The following is a 16818-nucleotide window of genomic DNA, read 5'->3' as shown; positions in this document are numbered from 1 at the left end:
TTGGTTTTAAGAGTTTTGGTTGGTTGATTTCAGCTTTCAGTTGTCCTGCAAATATGACATTGGTGAGTGCTGGCACTATTTTGTCGGTAGAAGTAATCAGGCACTTTAGGTTCATCCATTGGTTGTGTGGTTTCACCAATTATTGCCAATATGCCTCCTAGTTCAACCTATTTACTTGTCTAATTGCCTCCGCGCTTTCCTCCACAACCTGTTTCCAAACTGCTTGAAGTTGTTGTGCTTTTGGAAGAAAGCTAGGGGTGGTTTCTGCTACCAAATTAGCCTTGTGTAGATTTTCATTCACACATTCAATTACACTTCTTGTTGTTGCTATTGCATCCTCCATTGCCTGTTCTACCTCCCTTAGCCGAGAATCCCATTTCGCAAATAAAATTTCTTTGTGCGACTCATCAATTTTTGGCATGTCTGATCTTTTCCCTTCTTTAGATTTCTACCAGTTTAAGAAGTCTGAGACTTTCTTAAAAATTGAATCATATTCAAGTCGTAATTCCACAACTTGGCTTGTTATGTTATCGCTCATTTCGCAGTGAGAATTCCACTGCGAAATCTTCTAGCATAATAGTTCTTTCTATTGTTAGAGCTAGGAATTGAGACCAAGTGCATCTGTGACAAACTGTTCAATTTTGGGATCATATTTATGCAACACTGTTATACTCTGTAACTATTCTTCTTTACTAGCTAAGCTACTCTGATGTGCCTATTGCATTTGTTGAAAGTCTTGCTGAAGTTTTGCCAACTATGTTTCTGCTTGTTGGTTGATGCTGACCCTCTGTAACTATTGTTCCAAAAACAAAATCATATTTTCTCTTTCTTTAAGCAACAGTTGTACCTCTGTTGCCTTGTCAATAGTTACTGAAGCGTATGCGCCTATGACCTGCGAGAGCGTAGTGAGATTTGTCGATGGATCTTTCCAGAGAACGTCTAGAGGTTCATCCTCGGGAGTGAGCCCAGAATCCAGTTTTCTTTTCTTTCTTTGTCTTGTAACGATGACTTTATGTTGATGGTTGTAGAATACATCTAAAGGAGGAATTTCCTCTATTCTCAATACAATCTCAGCTGTGGGAGCAATGGGAATATGCTTTGTTTCCTGAGTACTAACAAACCTTTCTATAACCATTTTTGTGGTCATCACTTATGGGTTTTGTGGTGGCTCTGCATTTTGTTCCTCTGTATTAAGTATCTTATTAAAATTTTCCCAGTCTCCTTCCAGATCAATTATGATCGGCTTTGCTTGCTTTGTAAGGGGTGTTGAGGCTCCAACTTGTTTTACAAATGAAGCCTACTGATCAAACTTTGCGGTGGACTGGGCTATGTATTTTATTGACTCCTCGCTCTTGCTATGTTGATTTTCGAATGTTTTTTCAGATTTATTGCCAGACTTTTTTGTGGATTATTTTTCAGAACTTGTTTTAGAATTTTCTTTTGAATCTTCACTTATGCTTACACTGGGATTGGTTCAATGAGTAATTGGTCCAATTGGACCTTAAATAACTTATTTTTTCTGTAATTATCAAAAGTTTGAAGACCTACTTGGTCAAAAAGAATTTGTGTTGTATGTTGAACTTCTTTGAAGGTGATTTTCTACAGGAAAACATCATCAAAGGGGTCTTTTTCATTGAAAAATACTCTTATTTTAACCATTGTGTTAAAATATTTTACAATACCAAAGGGATCATATTTCCTTCCCTGGAATGTGGGTAGTTGTAAAGATAATACATTATTAACATCTTTAAAAGCATGTCCTAAGTCATGCAATGAAAATACTCCGCATCTTACAGGAAATTGAGACCAAATGGCCTTCTTGGAATCTTTCAGTATTTTGCTCATCCCCCCTTGCCGCATGTCTGATAGGCTATCTCCCTAGCCATCAGTTTGTCTGGGACATAAAAAGGTAGCACATGGGGCAAGGCAATACTACCAAAAACTTTGATATACCTGAATAGTTCTTCCCTAAACCATCTCACTACGGGGAGAATATATACCTTAGCTTCTTGGGAAAACCTTGGGGCATCTTGGTTGTAGATCATTTTATGAATCGGAATTATAACTCCGTGACAAATTTTGAAGAAATGTGGCATTAAATTTGATTCCCACGTGACTTTGTGATAAATTTGAATGGGAAGTGGACTTTGAGCTGTCCACTTCCATCCCATAATAGGAAATTTGGAACCAAAACAAATAGCGTCCATAACATAGGCGCTAATGAAAAATGGAGGGTAAATGCTCGAAGCAATGCTTATTTTTCTTCTGTACTCTAAAACAGCAGTGGCTAAGTTATCAGACATGATTTGAGCCCAATTCATTATTGTAGCATTGATAACAACGTCTACTAAGGGTAACCATTCTAATGAAAATTTGGTGATGTCTGGTTTACCAAACAGTGTACATAACATAGCGGCAACAAAACAGAAAGGAGAACGAAGTGAACCAGTGGTGTGCATACCTTTTTTTATCTTTTTTGAGTCTTTCCTCATTGTTTGACCAATGCTTCGTGCATTCTGCCAAGTCTTCATTTTCCTTGGCCAACTTCTCGACAAACTGCTTGTTGTAGATGGCCTAGGGTTCTGGTAAATCATACATGAGTCTCAGGTTGTCTGGAGTAAATGACCCCATGACTTCTTGGCTTGCCATCTTTAATTCTCTGTCAGATATGTCCAAATCATCTATAATCCACTTAACCATGTTGGTGTAAGGGAGTATCTTGGATCTTGCAGCAATGAGGTGCAAGAATGAGCATGCAAGTTCAGTCAAAGAAGCATCAGAAGAACCGCATCCATCCGCTGTAACTGTTGTTTCCATAATTCTTGGTTGTTCTTCCTCCAATAATTGATACATAGTTTCCCACGTAGATGTCCCTGCATCTCAATTAAATGTAGTGTCTGTGAACAAGGGGGTCATTTTTGAATTCTCAGAAGTGGGTGCCTTTCCTTTCTTCACCATTTCTTCAGATGTCCTACTCTCTGTGTTCTTCCTTAATGTTACAAGAAGAGAGAAGAATAGGATAAAAATGATAGTAAATGCAGAAATAATCAATAGAGAGTATGAAAAATAAGGTGACAAAGGGTCTTTAATTCTAAATCACTTCAAAAGATATCAACTTACATCAAATGGCCTTTCACAACTAATCGTAATCGTTCTTTTAATAAATTTCCACTAATGAACCGTTCTGTTTAACTTAATGTTCATAACTTCACATCGAAAGTCAAGAAGCACTCTCCTAGAATCATGAGCCCTTTAAGTTGCGATAAAAGAGATTTTGCGATTTGTTGCGCAATATCGCAGATCGTTATATCGCAAAAACTTTTTTTCATTAAGACCTACCACCATATGAGTTGATGTGATATGTGATATGCGAGATGCTATCGCATTTCGCAATATCTACTTATGCTTTATCAAGTAGCGCTGCATGTTTTGAAACTGCGAAGTGATAAGGTTATGAGAATTCTAAGATTTCACATTTTGGGATCGCGTTTTAATGGGGTAACTTCTATAAGGGAGGTCCGTCGTAATTGTTTTGCGATGTGAGAATAATCTTCTTAAAGCGGGTTTTTCTAAGGTTTACTTTAATATTCACAACTTTCTAGGTATAAAGTTATTCTTAGGCCTTTTGATCATGTGGCGCTTATTTAAGAAACTTAACATTTGTGAAGTTTTATGTAAGTATGAAAAGGTCCTTTTCCATGTTCTAGCAAGCTCCACTTTGACATCTTATTTTATTCTAAAAATAAAAAGGCATGATTAGATGATAAGATTTGATTTTTCGGAAGGTTCCCCATTTATTAATGTTATTGCTAATACTAATAAATGGGGGGTTGTTGATAAGCACAACACCTACTAAAAAAATGGGTTCCCTTCCATTAGGACAATGCTCCTTAGAAAGAGTTTGATGCCCTACGAGATATACTGGTTCAGGCACCTCTCTTATATCCCCCAATTACCAAGGTGACTATTCATTGTATCTGGCTACTGTCGTTTTTACTATACAGATGGTTTTGGTCTAGGAAGATGATATAGGGATATAACATCTCACATGTTATCTGAGTCAAAGTCCCAACAATACTGAAATCCAGTATACCCTCTTAGAAAACTAGGCTTTGGTGGTCGTTCAAGTCGTTCAAAGGTTCTGCTATTACATATTGCTTCAAAAAACTATGGTTGTTTAAGATTGCAACCCTATGACATACATTTTTTCAAGTCAATTTATTAGGGGGGTGGGGAATACTCTAAATGGATCATCATCCTGCAAGAGTTTGACCTAGAATTCATCAAATCCAAGTCAACAAAATCCTTGGTTTTCACTAAGCTTATGTGTGAGCTTCCTTCCGTTGATTTTGAATCGACATCTAACGATTCTTTCCCTAATGAGTCATCCTTTCTGATTTTGTCATTTCACCCATGGTGTACATGCATTCTGATATATCTTTGAACCCATAATTTCCATTATGATACCTCTTACTCTAAGAAATGACATATTCAATACCAAGCCAAGAATTACATCATCATCAACATCGTTTATCAACACAGTATTGATATAATTTTAGGAAGGTTCCTTACACATGAGGAAGCCGATAAAGTCCCTAATGAATGCCACTCAAGGGAATTTGGTGGTCATTTATTTGGTTATGCTACCATGCAGAAGATCTTACATGCTAGTTACTTTTGACCTTCCATTTTTCAAGTCTATATTCTTGCTATCTAGAAGTGTAATGCATGCCAAATTTATGATCATAACACCCGTGCTCATCCTACTCCATTACATCTCATTATCATCGTCAAACCTTTTGAAACATGGGTTATCGAATTTGTAACATGTAACCCTCACTTGGTTGTGGGGCATGGTTATATCATCATCACATTAGATTATTTTACTAAATGGTCTGAGGCGATGCCTACATTTAACAACAGTAGAAAAAAAATGCATATTTATTTTTCAATCACGTTATCGCATGGTCTTGTGTTCCGCAATCCATTGTTACGGATGACAAAAATCATTTTTAGAATCATATGATGACTGAACTAACTGCTAAGGTGGGACTTTCCCATGGAAGTTCCACTGTGTACTATCTATGGGCTAATGGACAGGTTGAAGGTATCAATAAAATTCTCAAAACTATGCTTCAACATATGGTAGGGGTCCATAAAATTAGGTTGGAATTTGCTTATTTATGCTTCCTTATGGGCATAATGAACCTTAGTAAGGACTACTATCGGATCTACACCCTTTCAATTGGTTTACGGTCTAGAAGCAATCCTTCCAATCAAATGTGAGATTCTATCACTAAAACTAGTTGTAGAACTTCTTATTTCCACTTGTATATAAGAGAAATGTCTTTTACATCTGACTCATTTATATGAGACACGGTGTCATGCTACTATAGGTAATGAAGGTCATAAAATACGTATGAAGGCATAATATGACAAAAGTGTCAAGCCTTGTGTCTTCTCGGAATGATACCTTGTTCTTCTATATTACCAAGAATCTGATAAGTTAGGATCAAGAAATTTCCAACCTATGTGGTTACGTCCATATATTGTCAAGCATGTTCTTGCAAAAGGGGCCTATGAGTTTGTTGATTTTGATGGAATTCCACTAGCACAACCAAGAAATGTGTTGTACCTAAATAAATATTATGCTTGATCTCATGCATACTAACACTGTGTATATACTATGTATAGGTGTGTTAAGTGTGTTTACGATGTGTCTCTTTAGATTTTCCTAAGGTTTTTGATGATCTCTTTTACATTTGCTTTACAGATGTGGGCATCCCTTGAACTGTATTTCGGTTATGTTGATGGTTCTAGTTGTAGTACTCAGAACCTATACTTCACAGTGTGGGCTATCTTTGCTCCAAATGGTGAGTTAGTGAGTCTACAAGGGATTTATATTGGTAGCTCTACCAACAACATCACTCTGTATAGTGCAGGGGTCGAGCTACTATCTGATGCTACTTTACATGGTATCCATTGTTTAGTCATCAAACTTGACTCACATCTTGTGGTACTACAATTTGATAATGTTTATTCGATCAAAAGTCCTACCATATTGCATATCTTTTTAAGGGTTTTCCTTCTCGAAAGACATTTTGATTTCAGAAAATATGAACACATTTATAGAAATATAAACACATTAATAGATGAACTTTCTAATAATGTTTTATATAGACATTTGCAATCAATGTAAACAGGTTTCAATATGCATCACATCTATTGAAAGCATAATAGGAACAAAGAAACACTATATATATATATATATATATATATATATATATATAGAGAGAGAGAGAGAGAGAGAGAGAGAGAAAGTTAGGTTTTACAAAATTTGTGCTTTAGACGGATATGTCCACATGGCCCATATAAAAAATCTACAGGCAAATGTATAAGTAGACTAATAAAAGTTCTCATGATAACAATCAATTACATGAGTTGTGTTGTGTAGTAGCCAACCAATATGTCTAGATACTCTGATAGTGTGTTCTTAAACTCACATCGGAATTTGGTCAATCACAGTTTCATCTATCTCTTGTGTGAACCCATCCATGTGGCACTCCACCTTTGTTAGGATATCAACTACATTAACATCCCATAGTGCATCTCGTCCTATTACAACAACCTGTGTTGGTTCTACTATCGCATATGGCTACTATCCTACATGATGGAGATATGAAGAACCTATCGGTCGAATAGGCCTAATATCTACATGAAAAAATCAATAGTTTATGTCTCAGAAACATCAAAAACACAAAAAATTGTAAAAAGTTGAAAAATTCAAATGTTCGAAATATCTACCTATAAGATCCCATCGCTCACGAGCTCAAGGTAATCACATAAATCCATCAATGCATATGGATAATCATTGATCATAATGAATTGTCTACGTAGCCATCCAAAGAAGGTTGGTGTGAAACTTATCGCTGAGAAACCTACATGTTAGGACCTATGATCTATCCACCTCCTCATCCGTGGAACCCTCGGATCAATGGGATCAAGTGTAATATGTTGAGGTTGTAGTAGTGGAATATTCTCTAGAGAAAACGAGACCAAGATGGAATAGTATCCAAACTTTCCAACTTTCCCTCTCTTGCTCTTGATAACTCTTCTTTAAAATTGACCAACACTACCTCACTCTAGTTGAAGATTGTTGGCTCTAAACACTCTACATTGTACTTCATGTATGATCTTCTGCCCACATGAAGTTGAGATACCATCCAATCTAACAATGATGAATAATATTGTTCTTAAGGAAAAATGGGTGACATATTTTATGCTAATCCTTCCATCTCTAGTTGGCTTGATTGAGGTATGTAGTAATTAGCGATATCATCTTTCACCATTTCTCCACCCCTTCTCCCACCTAGGAGAGAGTTGGGGAAACCTCTCCTAGATAAGCCTATCATAAAATATATGTCCTCTACTATTATCTTGAGTAGAAATTCCCCAAATATGAATGGTTGTGCTTGCACATCCCATGCATGAACAAGATATGCTAGTAATTCCATCTGCTGCCTCATACTACGAAGCCATAATAATTGCAATAATCCAAAATTATTTAGTTCCTGAATGGTAGCAGGACCATTAGCTGCATTTAAATATTTTTCTTCGTGTCCTCCTTCTCTCCATATAAAGGACATTTTGTGCTAATGAAGATCTGAAACATCAAGAAGAGACTCATTAGGATCCTTTCACACAAGGAAACTAAAAATTATTAAAGGGAAATTGGAAAATATATTTTGAATGTGTGCCCAACGTGGCCCCAAAAGCAAAGACAATGTGTTGCACCCCTCCCCTACAACACATCCTCACTTAGGTGTAATTCACCTTTCAACCATCTAGGTCTACGTTGGTACTAGAGTGATTTTCTTAAACCTTAGGGCCCTAAAAAATTCCTAAAACTTGCATGATAACACAAAATGATACCATTAATTGAAAGAGAAAGGTCTTAGATCCTACCTAGAAGTGAAAAATCTTGAAATGATCCACCAAATTGATTGCAATCAGCTACAGAAGATTAAGGGTAGAAACCTATCAGAACTCTCACTAGTGAAGGTAAATGTGAAATGGTAAATATGAATAGTCATTTTGAATATTTATGGTTGTTTCTTCCATTATTTTATTCACATTTAATATTTTGACCTAGTTACAACACATTTTTACCATGAAATAGGTATTTTAATTCTTTTTTGTGATGTTCTTAGCAGGTCGACAATTGTTTGACTGATTTTGTCGTGTTTCGAAAAAAATATGTTGACTAAGGAGAAAAATTCTATCACTTTTTCAAGCTCCGTAAACTCACGAAAAAAGGAACCCTCTAGAGTCCTCTTTTACCTCTTTTTAGACTCCCAAAATATGAGAAGATTGTCGAGCACTTGTCTTTTTGAACTCGTTAAAGTAGATGAAATGATGTCTACTCAATATAAGTTTAACCCTTTTCTAGAGTGAGATAGACTAACTACGAAAAGGCAATAACCTAGTCAAACATGGCTAAAAGGTTCTCTTGGGTAATTATTTTCTGCCTTTTTGGACCTAAGGGACTATCTATGAAAATTAACATCTAGATTTTTCTTTTTTGCTTCTTTTTCAAACTCTTTAAACATGAAAAAGATGTTGATTTATACTTTCTCTGGACTCGTTAAAACAACAAACATCGACGGACTCGTCATTCATGATGGGACCAAACCATTCCTTCTGTGAGTTCGTTAGATATTCTTAGAGGGATTCATTCGAAGGATGAACTTACAAATCAAACATATGCTATCCTCCTCAAGCTTGTTAAAAAGTAAAGAGGTACTAACCAGTATGGTTGGGGAAATTGGGAAGACAGGGTAATCCATTTTGTTAATGGAAATGAGTCACTCTTGAACACGACACTCTTCCACTTCATCTTCATGGCTTTTGGGTTGGAAAATATGCTTGTCTTTTTGTTTATCATACCATTTCAAATCCTCCATTTTTCGTTTTGGGACAATGATGTCAACTCCATTCAGTGTCGTTGTTATCTTCAAGAGAAGTCATTCAGTTAATATATGCTACAATACTCTTAAGCCTTCATTCCATGTTTTCCTTTCCTGATCTAGTTCCATATCAACATCATTATGATCATTCTGTCTCAAATCATCATACCTATTTCGTGTCATTGATTAGGGATTCATTAAGGCCCTCCAGTGATGAGTCGCTTCCTATCGATATGACCTTATTACCTAGAGAGTTGACTTAGAAACATCCCTTGGTACCTTGGTGCTTGCATACATCAATGGCAAGTTTCCTCGCTCTTGGAGGTAGGTTTACATCATTGGCCTATGACCGAAATATCCTGTGTGGTATTTGACATTAACTCATTTATTCACACCATAGAGATTGTACTAGAGTACCTTCAGATTCATTAATATCATCAATGGTTTCTCTTGCATATATTAATGGCCTATGTCATGTGCTGGTAATCAGATGGTGTCTACCATGTTCAAATCTAGCTCATTGATTCACATGGTTAGACTCGTACATTAGTTGGTCGTGTGAACGAGATAGAATACACCGGATCTAGTTTCATCCATCCGAGTTGCGATTTTGGGAGTAATACAAGATCACAATGTATAATGGCTATGATCATACAAATAGTCATCTAGTTATGGGTCCACCATTTGTCATATGTTGACGTGTCTTTTGATCATTGTACATGTAATGTTATCTTATGTGTTGGGTATGGGTATCACTCCCTCAACAAATATGTCATGATGTAAATGTATTGCAATAGATTATGATTTCGCTTGTTATTCTTGATGCCAACTTCTCACAAGCTAAAGCACTTCAACTATAAACTAGCATTTCTGACCTTGTGCTTTAGCAGGCGTTATACAGGAGAATGACCTCCTCATTAGCTCAGAGGAGAAAGACACATTGGTTGAAGACAAGACCTAAGTTACAGATCTATTTTTCAGGGTAACACACCCCAAAAACAAACGAGTTATAACACGTTCCATCTCTCAGCCAAAGGAATTAGTCCCTAGGTTAATGCTTTGTTTTTCCTAAAGGGTAGCGTTACTAGATATTTATGAGATTTTGGAGGTCAAAGCATGAGTTGATAGATTGACACCCAGCTTTTCGCTAAAATTTCAGCACAAAAAGTAGGAAACAACTTCCTCTAGCCTAACTAAGGACATTACTATTCCTAATGGAGTCTCACAGGAAGTGAAAGAGAAATAAAGCAAGGCAACATCAAAGCTTTTTCCTCAATGGAACTCATGAAAGAATTGGCAAGGATGAGCCCCTCTCCATCTATATATTGGAGGCTCGAGCATTGTGATAGAAGTTGAATGGTTGTCGAAACTTTGAAAGAGATTTAGTATACTTATGCTGCTAAGAAGTTGAGAGAGAGAGAGAGAGAGAGGGGCTAAAGGAATAAAGGAGGCTTGATCCAGCCAACATGGTTGTAATCATTCTTCTTCTTTGTGTTGTCTCCTTGATCGTGTCAATATTGTATTATTTTACATGTTGATTCGATTCTGTGATTAATAAGTAGCTTAAATGCATGCTAGATTTTATTCTCGTATATTGATGTTTTGATTATCAAGGTTTATATGTTGTAAGATTATGCTTTGTCTTGTCTATGTGCAAGTTCTGATCTAGGAGCTGGTGGAGAGGTCTTCCACTTTGCCACATTGAGTTCTCCAACAGCGCTATACCAAGGACTAAGGTAATCTTTCTCCTTTTGCTTTGTCAATCATGGATTAATATGAATATATGTGTGTTTATTTGTGGCAGTTGACGTTAGTCTCAAATAGTCTGCCTTGGGTTCCTTGAAGACCCGAGAGGGTATTTCATTCACAACCACCCATGCATTAATACCTATAGCAGAATTGGCGATTCCGTGGGGACTAATAGTTATTTCCCGGTTTTCATATTTCAAGTTCCACGATCTCTCTTTCTTTCCAAGCCTTCCTATTCTTCTTGGTTCCCATTTACCAGTCAGGATGCTTCACAACATCCTTTGTTGTGCATAGCCTTTCATTGAACCCTGAATGACCCTTTTTATAGCCTTTGCCTCTGTAATGCACCCTAGATGTGCAGTCTAGTGATTTATAATGCTCCCCAGGCTTTTGGACAAAGAATTAGTCTTGCTATTAACATTCTGTATCCTCTTTTGAGAAGTGTTAGTTAGCCGTTATCTTAATTTTCACCCTGTTCTATGAAATCCTAGGTTAGGAGGTTGCTTGTAGTATTTTTTGGGGGTCTGCAATTATGCATTGTATTTGGTTTCCTGTTTATATGATCATTTTTATTTTTAGGTAAATAACTTATGTGCATTTGTTTTTCATGAAAAGAAAATGAAAAAATTTGTTTAAAATTTATGTTTTTAGTTGGTCTAATTCTGCATATATATTGGGTTAGTTGTTAGAGAGCATTGAATGTATGTAAGTTGTACATGTGTTTACTGCATTGGATGTATGGATACCTCTCTCCTTGTAGAATTACTTCATCGAATTGGAATTGAAAAGAATATTTTATTCATGGTTTGAGTCAGAGTCACATAAAACTCCATATGTCAAGACCCCTTCTAAAAACATTAATGAAGTACCTTTAAAATAAATCTCATAATAAAATCAATCAACAACTCATTTTTTAGCATACACCCATATTATTCTAGGCTAGGATCTTGGGCTAGGAAATTGTTAGTAAACTTCCCAAGATCGCAAAACTGAGACTAGTGTCATTAAAGAGACTAAAATCTTGCTGCACTCATATCATCTAGGACTACTCCCCTAAAAAATGAGTTAAATGTGAGGCAACATGAGAATGTGAGAGAAGGTAGCTCGTCTTTGATTGCATCTCCAATGGGTATTTTTTATATTGGGGATCCGCTCGGGGATATCAGAGCTAAGTTAGGGACTTAGGTATCCTTCCCACACAGTGTGCTATCTATGACCATGTCCCACCTGGTAGTATCTATGAATTTGAGGTAAGCATAGTGGCTAGAATTTTTTAGGAATTACCATAAGGTGCCTAGGGCAGGCTTCCCTAGTACCTAAACAGATGAACCTACTCCATCTTTGGATTTTGGGAGGGTGCTCACCTTCACGAGAGTATGTGGCCCCTTAATCTGAGCTTCGGGCAAATCTCGGGTGTAATTGTAATTGTACATTTGTCCAACTCTCTCTTTTATCCATTGTGATACTTGGTTTCATCTCTAGCAAATAGTGGTTATCAAATAGAGTCTTTCCCCTAACTGCTTTCCGATTGACTTCTAGAGTATTTTTTATTTTTACTTGTTGTTTTTTTATCACTGAGAATATAATAAATATCTCTTTAAATTTTTTTGATAAAATATATCGGTCACCATGGCTACGTACAACCCTCGTCGTTAATCTAGGCAACAACAAGGTCTTCCTCCACTGACTCTGGAGGATCAGACGAGCGTTAGTGATCCAGATTTTCCCTCTTCGAGCAATCAATATCTATTGTCTAACATGGAATCACATAACACTTCCCAAGAAACCATAATACTTGAGGACTTATTTAACAGAGGATTTTTACCTCCTTATAATCCTCCCCTCACAGATCCTCTTGGACCAGTGTTGATTCAGGTAGCACTTGTACCTATCATTTCCTCGAAAGTACCCACATCCAACATTCCACTCATGACTAATGGGTTGTTGTCTTTTGTGGAAAACTTTGGTCCACCATCACTTCCCCAGCCTATATTTAGAAAGACATAGCTAATGGATTACCCTAGTATCCAAACTATTCCTAGTCCAAGCAACTTAGTTACACCTGCTATGAGTGGAACCTAGTACATCCCGGTTTATGCCCCTTTCGTGTTTGGTCTTGGACCTCTGGCTATCACTCCTAGTAGCATGGTTAGCATGGCTACCTTCATAAATCCTTTTAGTTGGAACCCTTTGCTAAGTTCAAACCCTCAGGCTCATATGCTTGGGGGAAATGTTTGTAGGTTTTAACCCCATACAGAAATTACCTGCATACAAATTCTAAAACACAAAAAATAAACAATGCAAGAGCATAACACATAAAACATATATACACAGAGATTTTCCTATGGATCCCAAAATTGAGACTACCAGCTTGATTTTTCATTATGTTCGTTTCATATGTTACAATACATATATATACATGTCGAAGCATCCAATACCATGGATCAAAAACCATCGCGCCCAAACCATGTGCAAACACCATGCACAAAACCATAAGTAGGTTCGCCCACCTAATATAGGGTCCAATTTTTTTTCCCGAGGGCACTACCCTAGACCCTATAGAGGGGGGCTACCCACCCCCCTGAAACCCCCTAGATAGGGGGCTTTCCACCCCCCCTGTTACCCCCCCCCCCCCCACTGCACAATCAACGCAATGGAGGGGGGGCTCTGCCCCTCCTCTAACCCCCCGGTTAACTAGGGTAGGTAGTCATGGAAAGAATATAACACAACCCAACATTCCCCCACTTGCCATTTTCTTTCCACAGGGGGCCACAGGAGGGCTTAGTCATTTATCCAGCCCTGCAATGCCCATTGTTTCTATACAACAAGAGAATTTCTCAGAGCTCACAGATTTTTTCAATGCATCTGCAGTATTCTTCAAATTGTCCACCTTTACCAGCAACACCTTTTTGTCTTCTATCATATCCCTCACAAAGTGATACTGAACATCAATGTGTTTTTTCTTTGAATGATAAGGAGGGTTCTTTGCCAAGAAAATTTCACTTTGGTTGTCATAGTCTATCCTTATAGCTCCCTGTACTAACCCCACACTTGAACACAATCTTTGCAACCAAACTATTTCCTTGCTTGCATGAGTGGCTACCATGTATTCTTCCTATGTAGTTGATAATGCCACTACAGATTGTTTCTTACTCATCCAACTGACTACACCTCCAAATAATTTAAACGCATACCCACTTGTAGATCTTCTCTGATCCATATCTTCAGCCTAGTCTGTATCAAGAAAGCCATGAATATCTAAAACTCTTTCCAATCCAGGTCTTCCTTGATAGCACAAACCATAATCACTAGTGCCATGCAAATACCTGAAAACCCACTTCATTGTTGTCTAATGCTCCTTCCCTGGTTTTGACATAAACCTTCTCACACATACATCAAGCTACTGACTGCACTTGCATATCGAACACGGGACATGTCCTGTTCCTCCAACAGATAAATTTTCACCTACAGGAATAGGAATCTTCACCGGTTATTATCCTGCATATTGAACCTCTGCAATATTGTCTCGTCATACTTCCTCTGGTTTAACCAAAGATTCCTCTTTGCCCAATCTCTTTTAATTTCCATGCCCAAAATATAATTTGTAGCACTAAGATCATTCATGTCGAATTTGGAGGAAAACTGGATCTTCAAATCCTGGATAATTTCTTTGTCATTTCCAACCAGAAACATGTCATCCACATACAAGACCATATAAATAACATGGTCACCAATTAATTTAAAATACACAGAGTGATATTTGCTTTTGGTGAAGCCAAGTCCCTGTATAAATGAATCAAATTTCTGATACCACATCCTTGCTGACTGTTTTAGCCCATACAGAGACTTCTTTAACTTGCCTACCAGTTCTTTCTTACCCTTCACCACAAAGCCTTCAGTTTGCTTCATGTAGTTTTCCTCTTCTAGATCCCCGTGAAGAAATGTTGTTTTCACATCCATCTATTCTACCTCAAAATCAAAAGCAGCAATAATAGATAAAAGTAATCTAATACAAGCTACCTTGGCAAGAGGAGAAAAAATATCACCAAAATCAATTCCCAGCACCTGGGAATAACCTTTTGCTACCAACCGAGATTTTTATTTCTCCACCTTTCCTTCTTCATTTTTCTTCTTATTGGATACCCATTTACTGCCAATGGGTTTCCTTCCAGCTGGAAACTCCACCAGATCCCAAGCCCATTTTTTGCAAGGATGCCATTTCATCAACCATTGCCTCTTTCCAGATTTCTCCATCGTCTGAATCTATGGATTCCTTCATAGTTCTAGGATCATCATTAGTAATAGATAAATCAAAATTTGAACAGAAAGTAGATGGACTATACCTTTCTGGCTGCCTTCTTTCTCGAACTAATCTTCTCACAACTAGGTTTTGTGGCCCTTCATCTTCTGATTCCTCTTCTATTGTAGAGTCTGATTCTTCTTCCTTTAGCTCAAACTATATCTTCTCAGGTTCCTTTGATGGGACTTCATGTTTAATAATTTTTTTCACATCTCTGAACACCACATCTCAGTTGTACGCAACCTTCCTTGTTACTGGGTTCCAAAACTTATAACCCTTTAAACCATCCTTATACCCAATAAAGATGCACTTTTCAGATTTACTATCCAGCTTTGTTCTTTTCTCCTTTCGAACATGTACATATGCATCAAATACCCTCAGATGCGAAAGACAGGGTTTCTTACCAGTCCATACCTCTTGTGGAGTCTTATCTTCTAATGTTGATGACGGTGATATGTTGACTAGATAACATGTTATCTCAACCGCCTCTGCCTAGAATTCCTATCCTAACCTGACACCACTAAGCATGCTTCTTGCCCTTTCCATCAATTTCTTGTTTATTCTTTCTACAACTGCACTTTTCTCAGGTCTGTATGGAGTATTCTTCTGTCATGCTATACCACACTTCTTACGAAATTATTCAAATTCCTTGCTGCAAAACTCTCCACCGTTATCTGTCCTCAACACCTTTATCTTCTTCTTTGTCAAGTTTTCCACCAGACCCTTAAATTCTTTAAACCTTTCAAAGGATTCATATTTCTTCTTGACAAAATATATCCATGTATTCCTTGAGAAGACTTACTAAGTGATGGAACCTTCATAGGTCCAAACACATCACTGTGCACAAGCTCTAATATCGGTTTCACCCTCTTACCACTAAAGGGGAAACTCACCCAATTCTACTTCCCATATACACAATTTTCACAGAAATCAAAATCCAGAGAGTTATTAGTCATACCTTCTACCATACCTTTACCATGAAGTATTTGAAGACCCTTCTCTCCAATATGTCCAGTCCTTTGATGCCATAGCATGGTATTTTCTCCAGAGACCACTAGATTTTCTACTCTACTTTCAGGTACCATAAAATTGTTGCACCCATAAATAATAGCGTTACCTTGCAGCTTGTACAGAGTTCCAATCCAAACTCCCCGCATCAATACCAGTGCTCCCCAAACCATCTTGCATGTATTTTTCTCAAACATTGTTTTTACACCTACATCATCCATCTTGCTTATAGAAATAAGATTTATAGCTAATGCGGGAATATGCAGAACACCCGAAAGTGTTCTAGTCCTTCCACCTTGCAACTTCAACTTAAATTTTCCGCGAGCAACGATTATAGCCTAAATTTAATCCCCCAAGAAGACACCACCACCATCATATTTCTCATACTCAGAGAACCACTCTCTATGGGGAGTGAAGTGAAAGGATGCACTTGAGTCAATCAGCCATGCCTCATGATCTACATGTGTACTTGAAGAAGCCAAGTATACATCCCTACCTTCAACTAAGGTGGTTTTCACCTCTGTAGAAGGAGCATTATCAGATCCCTTTCCTTTGTCATGAGCTTTAGATTTACAGTCCCTTTTGTAGCGCTCTTCCTTTCCACATTTCCAGCACACCACCTTTATAGGTTTTCCTGGAGATTTATATCTCCCTCTAGATTTAGATCTCCCACTTGATGACTTATTTTTGTTTCTATTCTGGGACAATCCTCATATAGACAAGGCATCACCATTTTGGATCTCCATATTTTTCCATCTCATCTCCTCCATCAGCAACGATGAGACTATCTCATCA

The sequence above is a fragment of the Pinus tabuliformis genome, chromosome 7, assembly GCF_031772625.1.
Source record: "Pinus tabuliformis cultivar Carrire ecotype Pingquan chromosome 7, CPIR1, whole genome shotgun sequence".
In the NCBI taxonomy this organism is placed as follows: domain Eukaryota; kingdom Viridiplantae; phylum Streptophyta; class Pinopsida; order Pinales; family Pinaceae; genus Pinus; species Pinus tabuliformis.
This window is presented reverse-complemented; position numbering follows the sequence as displayed.